The following is a 19,794-nucleotide window of genomic DNA, read 5'->3' on the forward strand; positions in this document are numbered from 1 at the left end:
GGTGGGAGTGGGACCCGTGTGGGATGCGAGGGTCCTTATGAATACATATATTTTTGGTTTGCTTCCGGGGCCACACAAGAAATTATAGAGAGCTTCGTAAGCGAACCTCCATGCCAATTGCATGTACATGTAAATCCATTCAAAATTTCACTTTCATTTCAAATTTCACTAAAAAAAAAATGCAAATTTTTCCCCATTCCCTTGGGAACAAAATTTCATGTTGTCATTTCAAATGTCCCTTCCATGATCCGCCATCTTGTCCCTGCCATGATCCGCCATCTTGCTCACGTGATCTTGCTTTGGTCCAGCGCGGCCGATAAATTATTTTCACCTGGTGATTAAAATTATTTTCACCTGGTGATTAAAATCAATAAATAACAATACAGTACTGTTCAGAACGGATTTTGAATTCGAAACCGCTCATCATTTATGCCAGCTACACCGACTTCTTTTTTCCACCAGCTACACCGACTTCATTTAAGCCAGCCGCCAGGTACACCGATTTCAGTACGTACCTGCCAGTCGGACCTTCGTACCTGGTCCAGTCGACTCGAAGTCTCGACTATATAGCCTACAGTAGGTATGTCCTGCATTCTATCCCAATCTATCCATTCAATAAAATTAATTTGAATTTTAATTCTAAGCCCAAGATCAAACAACCTAGCCTAGCTAGGCCGAGGCCTACAGATGTTTGTGAGGGCTGCGTACTCGATCGACTGACCATTGTGGACGAAGCTCTCACTCTTCGCAATGCGTATTCATATTACTATATTTTTGTACCTATTGGTGAAAGGAGAAGCATTTGTCTGTGTGTGTGATTGTGTTATATCCACTGCCGCCGCTCACTTGAACAAGAAGGAAGTTGTACAAACCAGACACTGCTCCTCCACGGATATATCCGTGAGTCCGATTTGCATTTAGGAACAGAACAATTCTCGTTAACCATCTTGAAATTGCCACTCTTTTGTCTAAATGCTGAAACCTATGGGATGGGTAAAAGACGATTTGAATCACTGATTTCGTGCGAGCAACATCAAGTTAAAAGTGCCCTTCGAGCAGAACTGAGTCACTGACAACGCACACACAGCGCATGCGCAAAGGCTTCGTTGGCATCCATACGTCATTTCGAAAGTTACGTATTGTCAGTGTAAATTCTCGACATTTTTTACTCCAATTAAGCTTACGCCATCCAAAAGGACTAGAAATCAACTAGATAAGGATAGCTTATCACCTTCCATTGTAAAGTTCGTTCTGGAGCTACTTGTTAATATTGTTGACGACATTGTGATTGGGCGAGAGGAAGCGAAGCCAGTTGATCCTCTCGAGCAGGTCAGAAATCACGGGGTGAAGTTCTCGCTGATCACGATCATCGCTAATCGCTAATCACGGGGTGCCGTGCCTAAGTTCTTGTCGACCTGCACATGTCTCAGTAATAACATCTCAAATACATACAACATGTAATAATCGTATATCTGAAACGATCATGAAGCATGTTAAGCTTTTACTTCCAGACAGAGCCTCCCGAAGCACAAATGTGAAGCGGATGGCACCAGAAGTAAACGACCCTTTCTTTGATCAATCACCAAATGGAGGATTTGCACCCTGACCTCCAGGCTCCAGGCCATATGATCTCGAAGAGCCAATAGAACGGCTCGACAAAGAACACCAACAAGTCAGTTATTTAAACTATCCACCAGTGGGCAGGACGTAAACAGTAAACCATCGTGTTCTGCCGCACGGATGTGTGAAACTTGCACACGACCTCCACATTTTGGGAAAACCCGCAAACGCACTCCAGACTCCCCCCTCCCCCCTGTCAATCATTTTCGTGTTTTCAATGAAATATTTAATTCAAGAAAACATTTTAAAAACAACTTTGAATTGTACGTTCTTGCAAACGTCAACAGTTAATTAGGCGGTGTATTAATCCAGTGCGTTGTTGGAGAATTTTCACTCAATTGGTTTCTTCATGAAACCCATTTGACGAGTTAAAATAATTTCTTCGTGAACGTGGAAACTCAAAATAGATATTCGTGAAAAATCCGATGGACACGATGCATATTTCACATTTATTTGTCACCGTGGGGTTAAATATGCAAGATCAGATGAAATTAATCGGGGTATGGGTGGACGAGAGGTCTGGTGCACATCGCAACAAATCCGAACCCCTGCCTCCAGCCTGGGTTCGATTCCAGCTTAAGGGGCGAATTAGCATAACAATTGTGGGGAGAAACCAAAAGACGTAGCAGCGCTCTGGGAGTCCGTATCTCAGCCAACTCCACCCGCAATGTGCCCTGTAAGGAGGAACCGACGGCTATCCCATGATGTGCCCTGTAAGGAGGAACCGACGGCTATCCCATGGCTTGACCCCACCCCTCCCCCCCCCCCTCGCAATCACGAATTAATAAATCTCCACGGCCGTCGACGACAGTGGTGACGCCACGTCCATGCTGTGCGCTCCCTTCCTGTTCCATCTCCAGGTGCTGCATGACGTCAACATGCAGCTACACGAGAGTAGTGTAATAATGTTGCTTCTGGGACACCTCCGTTTAACATGGGAAATCCCTATCTAATGTCATTTACCCCCTTGTCTTTTTCAAAAATCATAAACACCTCTATTTCTCCCACCCTCATCTTTATGAACCTTTTGTCTGTAGTACCTATCCTTAATGTTGTTCATTAGACCACTCAAACACTACAAATATTTGTTTTCTCTTATAGACCTATCATCCTTCTTCTACATATCATCTGGCAGATTAATCTTTGACCCATTCACTTCCATATTGACCCTAAAGACCTCTATTTCTCTCACCCTGTTCTTTACGAACCTTCATACCTTTTGACATGTTATCCTTATTCATTAGACCACTTAAACACCTGTGATCCTTCTGACCTTATGGACCTTTTAACCTTTTACTCTTAATATCATCTGGTGAATATAACCCACTCAAACAACGACCCTACAAATATTTGTTTATGCGTGGGAAATAATTTAATTCTCCTACAACTCTCCTCACCGTCTAATACATTAACAAAAAATATGTTTGAGTTTGGTTCTTTATTAAGATATTTTAACTGAGCTAAGATAAAATGGTAAACCTCCCTCAATGTTCTTATTTGAGCGCCTCCAGTGCCACATACCATTTTTAAATTAAAGTATATATTTTCCTGACAACCATCAAAGTTTTCCGTCCACTCAAAAATATTTCCATCTTTTTTACCCAATTCACCGGTATTTAAATTAATTCTCTTATTTGTTTTGTGAACTTTTTTACCAGTTGCCTTTTCAATTATACCTATTTGATATTTTTCACATTCATTATGTTTTCCATTTATATACCAAGGTTGATTACACCTCCACTCTTTAGTCTGGTTGATACTTGGTTCTATCATTTATATAATAGTAAAAAAGGCGGCGGTAGCCCGTTAAAATCCCCAACCCCCCCCCCCCCCCTTTTTAACTTATCACTTATATATATCTTATCACTTATATATATCTTATCACTTATGTATATCTTATCACTTATATATATCTTATCACTTATATATATATCTTATCACTTATATACTTATATAACCATAAGGGAGACTATCAATTCCATTTTCTAAAATAAACCTCTTATCATCAAAAGCCCCCAATGCTTTCTTATTTATCTCTTCTGAATATAATTGATGTTTATAACTTCTTATTCCATTAATCTTTCTAAACTCTTCTTTCTTTGTTGTTAAACAGTTATAATAATCCTTAAAGTTTATTGTTTCTTTAATAACATTTTTCTTTACACCTTTTAACTTCTTATCAGTCTTTTCAACGTTATTCACAATGTATTTATAAGCATAAGCCTTTGACCTCAATCCCACAAATTCACTCATAACATTTCCTCCTAATTCATCCTTGAACTTTCCAATCACCTTTTTATTTTTAGAAGAGAACAACTCACTCTCTGGACTATAATTACTCGTGTCATAGATATTAATGTCTCTTTTCATGTCTGAATAAACATCGTTGGTATTAATTTTCAAAATAAAACTATCTGTATCCATATAAAGTAGATTAACATCATTTTGATATTTCTTCCTCAAGTTATTATAAAAGTAATCATACATTAATGACTTTGATAAATCAAGAATTGTTGTTCCAATATAAATAGGTTTGTTCATTTCAATACTCTCTTTAATCAAATGGATCGCACAAAAGTTCTCAGTAAAGACCTCAGCTCGAGTAAAACTCGGTCTATTAATTAATTTTGATGCTTGTTCCCAAGATGTTGATAGTCTGATATTTTGTCTTTTCCTCACATTCTCCATAGTCTTACCAAAGACCGCATTATTCATCAATTTATAAAAGTCTTTCTCAAAATCTGTTTTTGACTCTGTTCTTCTTTGTGTATTAAAATCAATGTACCCCTTTAACCAATGACTTTGATTGAACTTTAGAACCCTATGGATCTTCTCTACTCTTAGACCTTTTGATAAATATTGTCGCAAATTTCTTTGGTGTAGAACATAATTTTTCTTGTTATATAATGTAGTAAGTAATTTTTCTGTTGATTCACCTATATCAAACGATCGTTGATAATCACTCAACCATTCTTTCTTTGGACTTTCTTTCTCACAAGCAAATGGGAGATCTTTGTGTAGGTTATGGAGTTCCTCTGGATATTTTAAATCAATTTCAAAATAATAACCAACTTTTTCTTCATCCAATTCTTTTTGTGTAGAGATACATACATCTTGTAAAACGTTTTTGTAGTCTTTTTCCTTTACCCATCTAAGTTTTCCATAAGGAAGAGCCTGAGACATTGCCCAGCCATACAGGTTGTTCGCGTCATAGTACATCAAGTAAGAACTCTCTTTCGTTGGATCATAATTTGGAAGATATTTGTTATTTGCTTTTGCGTATCTACTCGAGCAGACTTGTGAAATTCCACCTCTTTTTGCCTTTTCAATCATCAAAAGCATATCAACATCGGTTATCAAATCCAAATCTTGTTTTGTCATTTTCAACATCGCACTCCAGGCCAATCCAGGTGCTGTGTAGTAGTGAGCAGGATCCAATCCATATCCAGTGCGACAAACAGATCTAAAGGCTTCAAATACATCGGCCAATAAAAGCACATCAGTTTTGAGATACAAATCGTGATACTCGCCAAGATTCTTGATGTTATATTTTTCCCAAACATTTTGTGCGTGTACATAATCTTTATCAGATATATGACTATTATTTAATTTGTTATAGAAATTTTCTTTTGAAGGAAGTTGTGTTTCATTGAATCTCTCAAATGAGTCCATATAGTCATAGGGGTAAATTCCCTTTTGTGTTAGAAAATCTTTATCTAAAAAATACTCTGAAAGACATGGAAACTCTTTTAGATTTTGAACCAAGTTAACCAATGGACTTGCCATGAATTTAAATGTATCAAGAAATCTGATATGAGTAATAGGAGATGTGTGAATTGTTTTTGTGAATGAAATGTATTTCTGATCCGTGTTTGGAATTGCTGAGATACTTCCAGAAGTCTTTGAGAGTTCCTTGATAAATAGATGTGTATCATAATGAGCGTTGTTATGAAGAAAGACAGGAATGAAAGAGGGGAGTTGATAATTAATATTACAACTTTGATGAGCCGGACCTCTATATTTACCAGTGAGATGACAATGGTCTCTAACCTTTAGACCTTTACCAATTTTCTCCTCACAAATATGACAGACATTGTTTTTTATAAATTCCCTTTTTTCTTTACTTGTTAAGGACATTGGTTTATTGGTTTCTCTCATTATCTTGGTTAATCGAACACAGTCTTTTTCTAGTCGTTTCACAAACTCCTCTGGGGTATTTGAGCCTCTATACATCTCTAACTTGTTATATTTATCACCAACGGATGATTTGATATAATAACAAAAACCACAAGGAGTATGTTTTTGATATTTATTTGTGTATGATTCTTTTGGATCTTGAGAAGCAGTATCAATTTTTTCTAAAATACTTTCAAAATCAGCATATATAACAAATGGATGTTTGATCTTTTTATTTTCATCTTTGAATGTGATCTTTGAGCCTTCTTTAGGCATATTGATTACCGTTGATTTATGTTCGCCACAATAATTTGAATGTTTATCTAATCTTTCTTGTGAATTGAAGAAGTTAAGACAACGCAAACAAATATATATTTTATTTGTTCTCTTACAGACTTGTGGTTTTATTAATTTAGCAATATCTTTGATGTATGTATAATGTGAATTTTCGTCTGAATTAAAATATAGAAGATTAATATGAGTTTGTTTACAATTGTCAGAAAGCTTTAAAACCTGAATGTTGTTTGTTTCTGTTAGACCATAAACATTAACTGATAAATTATTCATCTTTTCAAATTTAGGAATATCATTTAAAGTCATTGGAAACTTTAGATCTTTCGTATTTAATGTATTCTCATATTTTTTATAATGAGATACTCTTTCATCATGAAAATGTGGAGGATGTAAGTGTGCTAAAATAGACCAGAGAAAACATTTATTGTCTTTATTTTTGATATTGATAACTGCTTTTCTATTTTTGATAACACTGGGTAAATCAATGTAAGAAGAAGCTTTTAGAGGATCTGATTTAAGAATATGAATGTCTATGTAAATAATTTTTCCTATATTGAATCCACTTCCTACGATTGAATTATCCACATCTTGCTCTTGTTTAATAAGTTCATCATAGACTCCTGATGTTTTAAAATCTTGATATGAAGATATAAAGTGTGGCTCAGTTCTCATGTATGGTGCATCTATAACTCCTTCATCCTTTGTCATTTCTAATTTTACTCCCATATAAAATTTAAGTGGTTTCATTTCCTTTAGTGTTTTTTCAATCAACGTTTGAACAGCAGGTTTAACTATTTCTACAGCATCAACTATAGACTCTGGTTCAGGAGGTTTGAAGTTAAAGACTCTTATTTTAATATGTCCTTTGAATGCTCCATCAGAGTTTTTAGTTGTGATAAAATTTGATAAATGTAGATTTGTTTTAAGATGTATTTTGAAGCCTTTCTTGAGGATATTTTTATTACATGTAGAACAGTGTTTTGTTTCAGGTGGAAGAGGGGAAAGTTTGTTTAAAATGTTGTATGTATGTTTTGCGGTGAGAATATGTTGTTTATAATATTTTACTTCCTTCTCGCAAGTATCACAATAAACCATATTTATAGCGTGAGAAAACGTGGTGTTTTATATATATCACTGTGCTTAAAATAAAACACTTTTGAGCTTTACAGCTCCGTTTTATATATATCACTGTGCTTAAACTAAAACACTTTTTCACTCAGAATCATCTAAGTCATAACTATCACATGAATACTCAGAATCATACTCAGAGTCATCAATAAAGCTACTCTCATAACTATCATTTGAGCACAAACTATTAGTATCATAACTATCATCTGTGTTCAATGAAATACTATCATCACCATCATCCAAGTTCAATGAAATACTATCATCACTATCGTCCGAGTTCAATGAAATAGTAAAATCTTCACTGCTGTATTGACTCATATTTAATTAGCAAGAAAAATATTCCCATCAATATCTATATACTTTCTTTCATTAACAGATTCAATCTCTACAATTTTTATATCAAAAGTTATCTTTAAATAATCTCTAACTATCATAGAACGAAATGACATTTCACCAGAAATATTAACATCATTCATTTTACTTAGATCTACACCCTTTGGATTATTAAAGAAAATACAAATGTCTCCTCTAGAATTATTAATGGTCTTATCATTCTTTTTCAAAGTATCGTGGTCAATCACTTTTTCAAGCTTTGAATAAATTGCCAGGAGTAGAGGAGAAACTTTTGTTAGATTTACTTTAATGGATGTCTTTCCAGGTATAGTTAGAGCTCTTCCTTTAAATGAAATAGAGGGGCTCATGTTATTTTCCATAACTGGTTTTACCCAAAAATTTCCATATTTATCTTTGTTCAATTTAACATCTTTGACATATTTTTCTATATCTTCCACCGAAGTAGAGATTGATTGAAATTTGTCTTTTGTGCTTTGAAACATTGTATTTATTAATGAATAAACTTGCGTTTAGTTTAAGTAAAAATTTACCACATAAATATGATAAGTTCTGAAGGATATTTAGAATTTCCAGACTCTCCATATGATAAATTAGAGAATTGTCCGGCTTGTGATAGAGTGGGGCTTAATGATGAGGATTCATATAAACAATGTTTATTCTGTGATTATATTCTAATTAATGATAATAAGAAATATAAAAAAACATATAACTCTTTTAAATTAGAACCAAAAATGAATTACTTTACAAGATTAATAAGAGAGATGAATGTTAAGCATTATGGTGATAATACACCATTTCTTACAAGGAAAGAGACTCTTTGTATTGAGGAAATGTATAAGGGTTTAATGATATTTATTATTCAAAATAATTTTAATGGAAATGTTAATACAAGATACTACATAAATAAAATAATGAATTATTTTGAAATTAAACCAGAACTCAGGATAAAATATAGAGTTTCTAAAATAGCTCAAAAAAAGTTGGATGACTTGTTTTCCAAATATATAAATGAATGATTTTTTACCCGTTTGGGAAAATAAGATAAAATTTAATAACCATAAAAACATTCCAAATTCATTGAGATGTCTAATAGTTGGTTCAAGCGGATGTGGGAAAACCTGTTTACTTTTAAAGATGCTCCTTGGTCCTAATTTTTTAGATTATGATAATTTAATAATTTTTACAAAGTCAAGTTTTCAACCCGAGTATCAACTACTCTCACAGGGTTTTAATGCAGGTCTTAAAAAGGAAGACATTATCGGTTTATTTAAACTTCAAAACAAACTGAATGATTATAATATTGAAGATATAATACAATTATTTTGTGATACACAGAAATCAAAATCGAAACCCATAACTTGTATTCTCAGTGATAATACGGATGATATACCTTCACCTCAAGATTTAGATAAATCAAAAAAGAACCTCGTCATCTTTGATGATTGTGTTAATGAGAGAAACCAAACAGTAATGGATAGCTACTATACAAGAGGGAGACATTCTTCTTGTAATTGTATATATCTTAGTCAATCATATTTTCAACTCCCTCGACGCTCAATAAGAAACAATGCCAATACTTTTATTTTATTTAAGTTAAATTCAATAGATGTAAATAATTTTTGGAGAGATAATTGCTCTACGTTATGTAGTAAAAAAGAATTTGAAAATTATATGAAACACACGATTGGAAAATATAAATATATTGTTGTGAAACAAGATGAGATACTAAATGATATTTTTCAATAAATAAATACAGAAAATGAATACTGAAGAAAGAGAAAGAAAGTTTAAGGAACATCAACAATTAGTTTCAAAAGTTGTTAAACAACAGGAAGAGATAAAGAAGAAACGGAGACAGAAACTAACTGGTGAAGAAGCCTTTGAAAGAAAACAAGAGAAATTCTTTAAACCACTTTTGAAAACTCAACACTCACCTACAGTTCCCACAGTAGAATTTACTCCGAAAAAACTTCAAATGCTCAAAGATTTTAGTCAGATAACAAAACAAGAACTTGGTGAATTAGAATATGATGACGAGGGATTATTTCGGAAACTTGAGGAGGTAAATCAACCCCCTAATTATGTTGTGGAAGCTCTTCAAAACAATGAATATTCGGCGGGTTCAAAAACCAGAGCAGGTCTCATTCCAACAGAAGAACCAGCAGTGTTTCATCTTGTGGAAGAAAAGGTATTGATATTTAATGATGAATTGATGTTCTTGAGTTCTACTCAACCAAATGTTAAATTAACTCCAAGATTAATGTTTCTTCTAACAAACCCCGGATTCAGCGGTTCAAAATATTTTGAGGAACCACTTGATATGGAAAGAGAGGAAGATAGGGTATATATTGAGTTGTTAAATGCACTTGATTATGGAGTTTCTGTTGCTGGTAAAAGTAAGAAGAATGAGAAGGAGAAACATATTATTGATGCTTTAAGTAAGCTTGGTTCGGGTGTTAGTTTTCTTCCAAATGACCCATCACAATTAGTTAATAGGCTATTATTGTTGTTAGGTAGTAAGAAGGCTGGAAACAACAATTGTTTTAATGAATCCTCAGCCATTTTAGATCAGTTGATGAATATGAAAATAATTAATAAATGTCAATACAAAGATATTTTATTAGATATTAAATAAGATGAGAAGCACAATTCTTAGTTTTAATTTCACAACGAGCGATTACACAGCTTCATTCCCTTACCCACTACAACTTGACCCCCTTACCTCATATGAGGCATCTTTATTGTCGATGGAAACTTATAATACCTTGTTTAATATCACAGAGAAAAACAACAAGTTTAGTTATAATCCAGGAAGTGGATATAAAACTATAACCGTTTCACCTGGAGCTTACGAGATTTCTCAAATATCTTCAGAAGTCTCTCGCCTTATGAAAGAAAAAGGTGATGAACCAAAAAATATTGTAATAGATATTCAAAAACACACTTCAAAATCAACTATTAAACTTAAAAATAATTATAAAGTTGATTTCACGATTGAAAATTCGTTTAGAGAGCTATTGGGTTTCTCTTCAAAAAAGATTGAAAATAACGGGACGTTTTACAGTGATAATGTTATCCAAATATCCTCCGGTATAAATTCAGTATTAATTCATTGTGATTTGATTGATGGTGCTTATAACGATGGAATAAGAACAAATACAATATTTTCATTCAGTGCATACTCAACCCCGATTGGTTATAAATTTAATATGGAACCAAAAAATCTTGTCTATTTACCTGTGTCAGGAAAAACCATATACAGAGTAAATTTTAGGATAACCGACCAAGATAATCGTATGATATCCTTTAATGATGAAATTATATCCATCAGAATTCACCTACGTGAAGTTTTTCAATAAATAAATAATGGTTATTGTGAGAAAACACGAGTTGGGAAAATATAAAATAATTACAGGGGAGGGCATGTTCCTTTCACCAGACTATACAAGGTATGTGGGTAGAGGATACTATAAACCTAAGAGACAACGAGGTGTAGGTCATCAATTTCGAAATAAAGGAGATGGGATAATTGATACTCTAATGGGTATTGGTTCAACCATCCTTAAACATAAAGACCTAATTGGTTCAACTGCTTCTGCCGTGGGCTCCGTTGCGGGTGCTATAAAGAGTATAAAAGATGCTCAAAAGGAGTCTCATAAATTACAAGCAATCAAAGAAATAAAAAAAGGTAAAACTCAACTATCTTCACAAGAACGACAAAAAATCATTAAAATACTTGGGTCAGGGTTTCAACAATTTTAATGCTATATAAATACAAGTATGGAAGCGATTGATAGTATCTATGATTTGGATGATACGATTATCATTTCAAACTCCACTAAAAAGGAAGACTATTTTAAGGTAAATGCTATAACAGGAACAGACTGGAATTCAAACGGAACAAAAAGTTTTGAAATAAATAATCAACAAACTTACTTGAATATAGCTGATAGTTTCTTGCTGTGTAAATTTAAATTCACTAAGGCTGCGAATAATACTAATGCTACACTCGTAAATGATTTCTTCTGGAAAATGTTTGACAGTGTCCGCCTGTATATTGGAACACAAGAGGTTGAAGCGGTTGATTATGTCTCTGCTACATCTGAAATGATGAAATTTACACTATATTCGTTTAGTGATAGAATGGGTAAGGGAGCTGTTGAAGGTTTTATTCCTGATATGTCAACGGGTACAAACGCAGACCCTGGTTATAGTCAAAGGAAGTCAATGTATAATGATGAAACAAAAGCAGTGAATAGTTTTACCGTAGCAGTACCTCTTAAAGGTATATTTGGATTTTGCGATTATGATAAAGTTTTGTATGGTCTTAAAATTAGATTTCAACTACAAAGGAATGATAATGTAAATAGGTTGCTTTTTGGGGATGAAAATGCTTTTGGAGACAACAATAAATTTGTTATTAATGATTTGTGTTGGTATATCAGTGAATATACTCCTAATCTTAAAACGGAAGAGATGTTAAATAGAAGACTTAACTCAAAGAAACCGCTAAATGTATCATACCTTAAAAGAAGATGTCAACACGTTAAACTGGAACACACTACCTACACTTGGAATTTAGGTGTTCTTCAAGGAAAGCCACGATACCTCTGGCTCATTTTTAAAAAACCAGATGGAGAGGACGGTACTAATAAGAATAATGCCCTGAGTGATAATGCAAAGGTGAAACAACTTCGGGTTTCTCTTGATGGCACATTTTATCCGCGAGATAGATTGGAAATTGATTGGGAAAAAAATGATTATGCGGAAGCCTACAAGTCCTACCAAAAGGTGTGTGAAAGTAATGGTAATAATGATCCTATTTTGGATATGGTTGCGTTTCAAAAACTTTATACAATCTACGCAATTGACCTGAGTTCTCAAAAGGAAACTATAAAGTCTAATCGAGTGGATACTTCTCTATACATTGAAAGAGGGGAGAGTGAAGAGGTTAATGCATATTGTTTGCTTTTGGAGGAAACAGAATTACAGATTAATACAGATAATGGTGTTATGATTAATATCACATAGGTTTTTTCTCATAAATAAATGGTTGGGGTATATGTTAATCAAATCAATCTTAATAAATTAACATCTTGTATTCAAAATCAAAAGCCTTGTATTATTAATGTTAATACAATTCAAAGAAAAGGAGCTGTAAGAATTGATGTTTTACTCACACACACACAAGTAAAAACACTAAATGATGTTGGATCACTTAAAATTAAAATGACGAAACCTATGTTAAAGAAATATTCAATAGACGAGTCAAGAGGAGGATTTCTCCCGTTTCTAATTCCTTTATTTGCTGGTTTAAGTGCGGCGGGAGCATTGACTGGTGGTATTTCAGCAGCGGTAAAAACTGCTAACGAAAGGAAGGCACAACTAAAAGCTCAAAAAGAATTGGAAAGACATAACAAGGAGTTGGAGAAACAAATTAGTGGAAGTGGTGTAATTGTAGATTTTGCTCAAAAACTTGAAAGTCTACCTGATAAAGCTAGATTGTTGGTTGGAGATATGCTTTCCTCTATCGCTCAAGCGGGTGTTAAACTAACTAAACGGGGTAATGGATTGTATCTTTCTCATAAATAAATGGATAAATGGTTTAAACAATTTGGAAAGAATACAACGTCAAATATAGAACTAGCTAAGTATTGTAAAACACTAAAAATTGATAATGTGGTTATTTGTATGAGAGATGAATTAACACATATAAATAAGAATACAAAGAATATTATTATGAATTTAGACACACAGAATGGTTCTCATTGGGTTTGTATTCATAATAGTCAGGATAAATATTATTTTGATAGTTATGGTATGCCACCACCTGTTGAAGTAATACAATTCTTACAGAATGGTGTTTATCAAACATTCCAAGTTCAAGAAATTAATTCTAAATGTTGTGGCCAATTATGTTTATATGTATTATTTCAACTCAACAATAATGAAAATTTTTATGATATCATTTTTTATCTAATATAAATGACCTATGTTGGAAAAGATGGTTCTATCTTTGGAAAATCCTCTCAGGATATTGATTTATCAAATTATTATACAAAGGCACAGGCTGAACGACAAAAATATAGTGTAAGTAAAAATATTAATATGAAGAATACTTATAAATTAATCAATTATCCAAACCCTACAGATGCGAATGACTTAATTAGATTAAGTGATTTATCACAATATATATTTTTAAAGAAAACAGCACGTTTTGTGAAAGAAGTAAAATTTACAACCACAACACCTGGTTATACTGACCATACACCTTTCCTCATTGAATTTAACTACCTGCTTACAATTGAATTTTATAAAGAAGGACATTTAGTTAATATGCGAATTAATAAATGGGGGTATGATATGCCTGATTTAGGGTATAATTGGTCTTTTTCAATAAACATAGAAGACCTACATGATTTAAATCAGTCTCGTAAAGAAGAATATTATCCACTTGGTGAGGATAAGGATTTATGTGGAAGTACAATTAGTAAACAACAAATACGTGATTTTAAGAAAATAAAAATATATGATAGTATAGCGATGGTTCGCATGACAAAGAAGGAAGGTAATGAGATAAGGATAGAAAGCCGAGGAATACAAACCGATTTGGTAGTGGGAAGATGGGGTGGTATTACCTGTCATAATATTAATCTCACATATATTTCTGATACATAAATGGCAGGAAGAAGACTACAAGAGAATTATAATTTTTGTATTCAAGGATACCTACAAGAAAAGGGTGCTCGGTATTACATACCTTATGATTTGGAGCATATACATGGGAATTTTGTCATAAAAAACTGGCCTTATACTGATATTGTTAAACCCACAAATAGAGACTTGTTTAAAATATTAAATAAAAATGAACTTCTCAAAGTTATGAAATATAAAACTCTTTTAGAAATCGTCAACAAATCTTATTGGTATCCTATTATGAGAAAAATAATTATAGATACAAGAATATCTCAAAATCCAGATGAGTATATGTATAATATTCTTTGGGGTTCAAACTCAAGGGTAGCAAGGGATGAGGAAGGAGTTGAAGAAGAGAAGGAGGAAAGAGAGAAAAAGGAGAAGGAGGAAAGGGAGAGGGAGGAGAAGGAGGAGAGGGAGAAAAAGGAGGAGAAGGAGGAGAGGGAGAAAAATGAGAAGGAGGAAAGGGAGAAAAGGGAGAAGGAGGAAAGGGAGAAAAGGGAGAAAAAGGAGAAGGAGGAGAGGGAGAAAATGGAGGAGGAGGAGAGGGAGCAAAGAGAGAGGGAGGAAAAATATAAAAAGATGGAAATCACTGAGATTCATAAAAGATTGAGTGTATTAAAGCAAATAAATCAATCTCAACGCACCGAAGAGGAAATTAAAGAATTAACAACTCTTACGAAGATAATGGTTTCAAAAATAAGAACGTCAATGTCTTCAATTTCAGAGATTTAAACGAGAAAGTGGTGAAGAAGAAGAAGAAGAAGAAGGAAAAGATTATGTGATTGATGATGTTGGTGTCATTGACTTTAGTTAGTTTTTATTTGTAAATAAATGGAGGAGAGAGTGAAGGCATTCCTTAGGATTCTTTATGTTTTAAAAATAAAGATTGAAATGTATATGTTGAAAACCAAAAAGGTTTTGATACTCTGTCGGAATTTTTCTGATAAATAAATATGAGTTATTGTCTCAAATGTAAAAAGAAAACTAAATCTAAAAATATCTCTTATGTTAAAGCTAAAAATAATAGAGTTTATCAAAAAGGAATATGTCAAGTATGTGGCTCTAAAAAGTGCCAATTCATCTCTCCTAAAAGAGGAGGAGACATACAAAAGTTTCTGTCAGGAAGTAAATTTACAACAACTGGAATTCCAGGGGAATTACACCTTCCAGGGTATTCTTTCTGTGGTCCAGGAACAAACTTGGATAAAAGATTAGATGAGGCTGACAATCCTAAACCTTGGTCTAAACCTACAAATAGGGTTGACGAAGTGTGTATGAAGCATGATATTGCTTATGGGAAAACCACTACGTTGACTGAAAAACATAAAGCCGACAGCGAAATGTTGTATAATTTGTCTTTGATACAAAATCCAACGTTGAGAGAGAAAGTTGATAGGTTTATTGTGAGAAATTTGATAAATGCTAAATTGAAACTTGGTCTTGGTTATTCCTCAAAAAACTATTAGGCTCTAATGATGCCATCAAGACTGAGGAGCTTTTGGCTGAAGAATTACACAAACCTATAATCACAAAGTTTAAAAGAAGGAAGGTTTATTCTAAATACACTGACCACATATGGTCCGCTGATTTAATTGAATTGAATAATGACAGGGGATACAGGTATGCTTTAACCGTTATTGATTTGAGGAGTAGATTTGCCTGGGTTGTCCCTTTAAAAAATAAAAGGGGTGATACTTTAATGTTAGCCTTTAAGCTAATATTTGATCGGGATAAAAGGAAACCAAAGAAGTTATGGACTGATGAGGGAACAGAGTTCTATAACAAAATATTCATGAAATTTCTTAAGGGGAAGGGTATTAAATTATACAGCACCTTTAATGAAGGAAAGGCAGTTGTTATTGAGCGTTTTAATCGTACTTTAAAAGAGAAATTATATAAAAAATTCACACAACTCGGTTCTCAAAAATGGGTGTATTTAATTCAGGATATTGTAGATAATTACAATAATACAGTTCATTCATCAACACAATCAAAACCATCAGAAACATTTACAAAATTAGAATATGAAAAGGAGATTAATTTGAGAAAGCCCAAGTTCAAAGTTGGTGATATGGTAAGGATATACAAATGGAAAAGCCATTTTGAGAAAGGTTATACACAAAAATGGACTCGTGAATTATTTAAAATCATTGATGTAATGGATACAGTCCCTTGGACCTACAAATTATATGATTTAAATGGAGAGGAAATCTTGGGTTCATTTTACTCGCAAGAATTACAAAAAACAAAGCTAATAATTCATTAAACAACATTTCTATTCACCCCACCCAGATTAGCTAATTTAATTAGTGGTAATAATAAAAAAAAATTAAATAAATAAAAAATCATAAGCCACGCCCACACCGACCCCGCCCACACAGACCCCGCCCACACAGACCCCGCCCACACAGACCCCGCCCACACAGACCCCGCCCACACAGACCACACCCATCATCCCCCACCCTCCGTGCACCCCCACCCTTGACCCTTCACCCCCCTCATCCCACCCCCACCTTCCCCACACACACAAGGGGAGGGGAGGGGTGGGATGAGGGGGGTGAAGGGTCTTTGGCAGGGGTGCACCTCCCCGTTCCCTCCTTTATTCTCTTTTTGTAATTAAGAATTAAATAATTGTAAACAAAACAAATATATATAAATATTGAAAACATTAAAATCTTTATATTATTAAAACATTTTTCTTGAGGTATACATTCAACTTCTCCCCAGCATAAGTCATCAATTTCTTCCCAGCACAAGTCAAAGGTTGGTTCAGCAGATGTCTTCAGGTTTTGAATCTCTTTCTATTAAAGACAAGAGGGGAGAGATATTTATTTCATATTTATGTTCCATGTCAAAGCGTCTTGAAAAGCGCTATACAAAATAAATGTATTATTATTATTATTATTAATATAGGGTCGGATGCCCTTCCTGACACCAACCCTGAATCACCTCTTACGATGCGCAGGGATATGGTGTACCTATTATAAACGGTGAACCACACACACGTACACACATGCTTACCTCGAAAAAATCGAGCTTTGTGTTCAAGTGGTCGAGTTGAAAATTTAGGGTACCACATGTTGACGGGAAATAACCACTCTTTGGAAAATCAAAATCGTCCCACTCCAAGCTTTGGTCTTCAAGGCTGCAAACAAAATAAGGAGAAATTACTATGTTGAAGTAAGCTTGACAAAACATCACACACACGCACACACACATACACACACATACACACACATACACATTCACACATACACATACACACATTCACAGATACATACACACACACACACACACACATTCATATATACATACACACAAGAACACACACATACACATACACACACACATTCACAGATACATACACACACACACATACACACACGAACGCACACACAAACACATACACACATTCACAGATACATACACACACACACATACACACACACACACACACACACACACATTCATATATACATACACACAAGAACACACACATACACATACACACACACATTCACAGATACATACACACACATACACACACGAACACACACAAACACATACACACACGAACACACACACACACACACACACACTAAGGCAGCGTCGTTTAACACAAATGTATTAATATTTAGTATCTTACCTTGCATATGAATCTTCCAAGAATGGTGAAACATACAGGTTGACCAAGTTCATTTCGTTTTGCAACTCTTGAGATTCTGCAGTATTTTCATTCCAACCAGTTTGAAGTTCTGCCAGGATATTCGCATTGCTGTAAAGATAAAGGAATATTAAGTCATTTGTTGTATAATTAATCCCATACAAAGCTTTAAACACTTTAATTTTAAATGAAACTTACCTTGGTGAGTATTCTTCTTCTTTATCAGAGTAAAGGATGGAGTAGTAAGACATGTCGATCCCCAATGATCAAAATTGAATTGAACACGTTCTTTTATAATGAACAAAATGTATTTTCTTGAAATGACGACATGCAGTCATTTCGGGGAAGCCCTGAGCGTGTGTGAATAACAGGAAATAAGACAATGAAATCTTTCTGGGAAGTTATCCAAGTCATTGAAACAACGTCATTTCTCAAAAGCGAAGAATTAATAAAAAAAGGTTTGATTTGTAGGGTCGTTGTTTGAGTGGGTTATATTCACCAGATGATATTAAGAGTAAAAGGTTAAAAGGTCCATAAGGTCAGAAGGATCACAGGTGTTTAAGTGGTCTAATGAATAAGGATAACATGTCAAAAGGTATGAAGGTTCGTAAAGAACAGGGTGAGAGAAATAGAGGTCTTTAGGGTCAATATGGAAGTGAATGGGTCAAAGATTAATCTGCCAGATGATATGTAGAAGAAGGATGATAGGTCTATAAGAGAAAACAAATATTTGTAGTGTTTGAGTGGTCTAATGAACAACATTAAGGATAGGTACTACAGACAAAAGGTTCATAAAGATGAGGGTGGGAGAAATAGAGGTGTTTATGATTTTTGAAAAAGACAAGGGGGTAAATGACATTAGATAGGGATTTCCCATGTTAAACGGAGGTGTCCCAGAAGCAACATTATTACACTACTCACGAGGTAATTATTTGATACCACGTTGTTATAAAGGTTATTTTGCAGGAAAGTCATGACGGACGTCTCAACCGGATTTGTTCGTTGTCCTTGACTTGTGCAGGATGGCCATGGCGGCGTGCAGCCTGCGCGGATTGGCCGTGCCGTTGCTACGACGATTCGATACCGGTAAGGATTTCTTGATCTACGTTTGCAGAACGCACAGGCTATTCTTCGTGTGGTAAAGAGATTCGCAATTCAAAAAACGAAGAAAACATTATTACAGATGCTTGTGGATGACACCATATCGGTGATCCCCAACCTGACACTGACTATAAACGTTCTGGTCGATCACAGATTGTATCACAAAGCTCTCTGATGGACGGAAAGCCGGGTGTCCCTTGTGCTGGCATAACTTGAGGGTGAAGGAGCTGGGGCTCCCACGTCGATCGGAAGAATGGACGCGACAAAAAGCTGGAATTCATCCGAGTTGCTTTAATCAAACCAAACACTCAGGCACTCTGAAAAGCCCGTTTATCGGGCAGCAATATATATACATATTATCCCGGAGCGTTTGCCCAGGAAAGGCGAGAGGGGGCGTGGCCCAGCGTCCTGGCTGCGGCCTGGCAAATTGAGGGCGAGCCTGCCCGGACATCCCGACCGAGGCCTGGCAATTGAGCGCGGGCCTGCCCGGGCGTCCTGGACGAGCCCGGCATGGTGATCGCTCCGCGTCCTTGATAGGTGCAAGGCGATTGTGAAAACCCAGCGGTAGCCGCTACACACGTCCCCCCAGAATCGACTTGCACCGGCAGGGTCAATTTGAGGGGGGTCCTGATGACCCGGCCGAAGCGACCCCTGGCGGGTCGTGGGAGGGGGTCCGGTGTGGTGGTGGTGGGCGGTCGAGTGGGGGGCACCGTGGACGGGGGGCGGCCTCGCCGCGGCGGAAGGGCCACCCGTGGTGG

At 35.1% G+C, this 19,794-nt stretch overlaps 1 long non-coding RNA gene across 2 annotated transcripts; it reads right to left on the bottom strand.

Annotated features, from left to right (window-relative positions):
* Window positions 1-16,881: 16,881 nt before the first annotated feature.
* LOC144889753 (uncharacterized) lies at window positions 16,882-18,832 on the bottom strand. 2 transcript variants are annotated; one of them, XR_013622049.1, is made up of 4 exons: window positions 18,134-18,832; window positions 17,918-18,046; window positions 17,293-17,416; window positions 16,882-17,072 (listed from the first exon to the last, which is right to left on the bottom strand). It is a non-coding gene; the product is annotated as an uncharacterized LOC144889753 (long non-coding RNA). The 2 variants fall into 2 exon arrangements; XR_013622048.1 differs by having other exon boundaries at window positions 17,918-18,832.
* Window positions 18,833-19,794: the final 962 nt, after the last annotated feature.

The sequence above is a fragment of the Myxine glutinosa genome, chromosome 1 (assembly GCF_964187855.1).
Source record: "Myxine glutinosa chromosome 1, kmMyxGlut1.1, whole genome shotgun sequence".
Classification (NCBI taxonomy): domain Eukaryota; kingdom Metazoa; phylum Chordata; class Myxini; order Myxiniformes; family Myxinidae; genus Myxine; species Myxine glutinosa.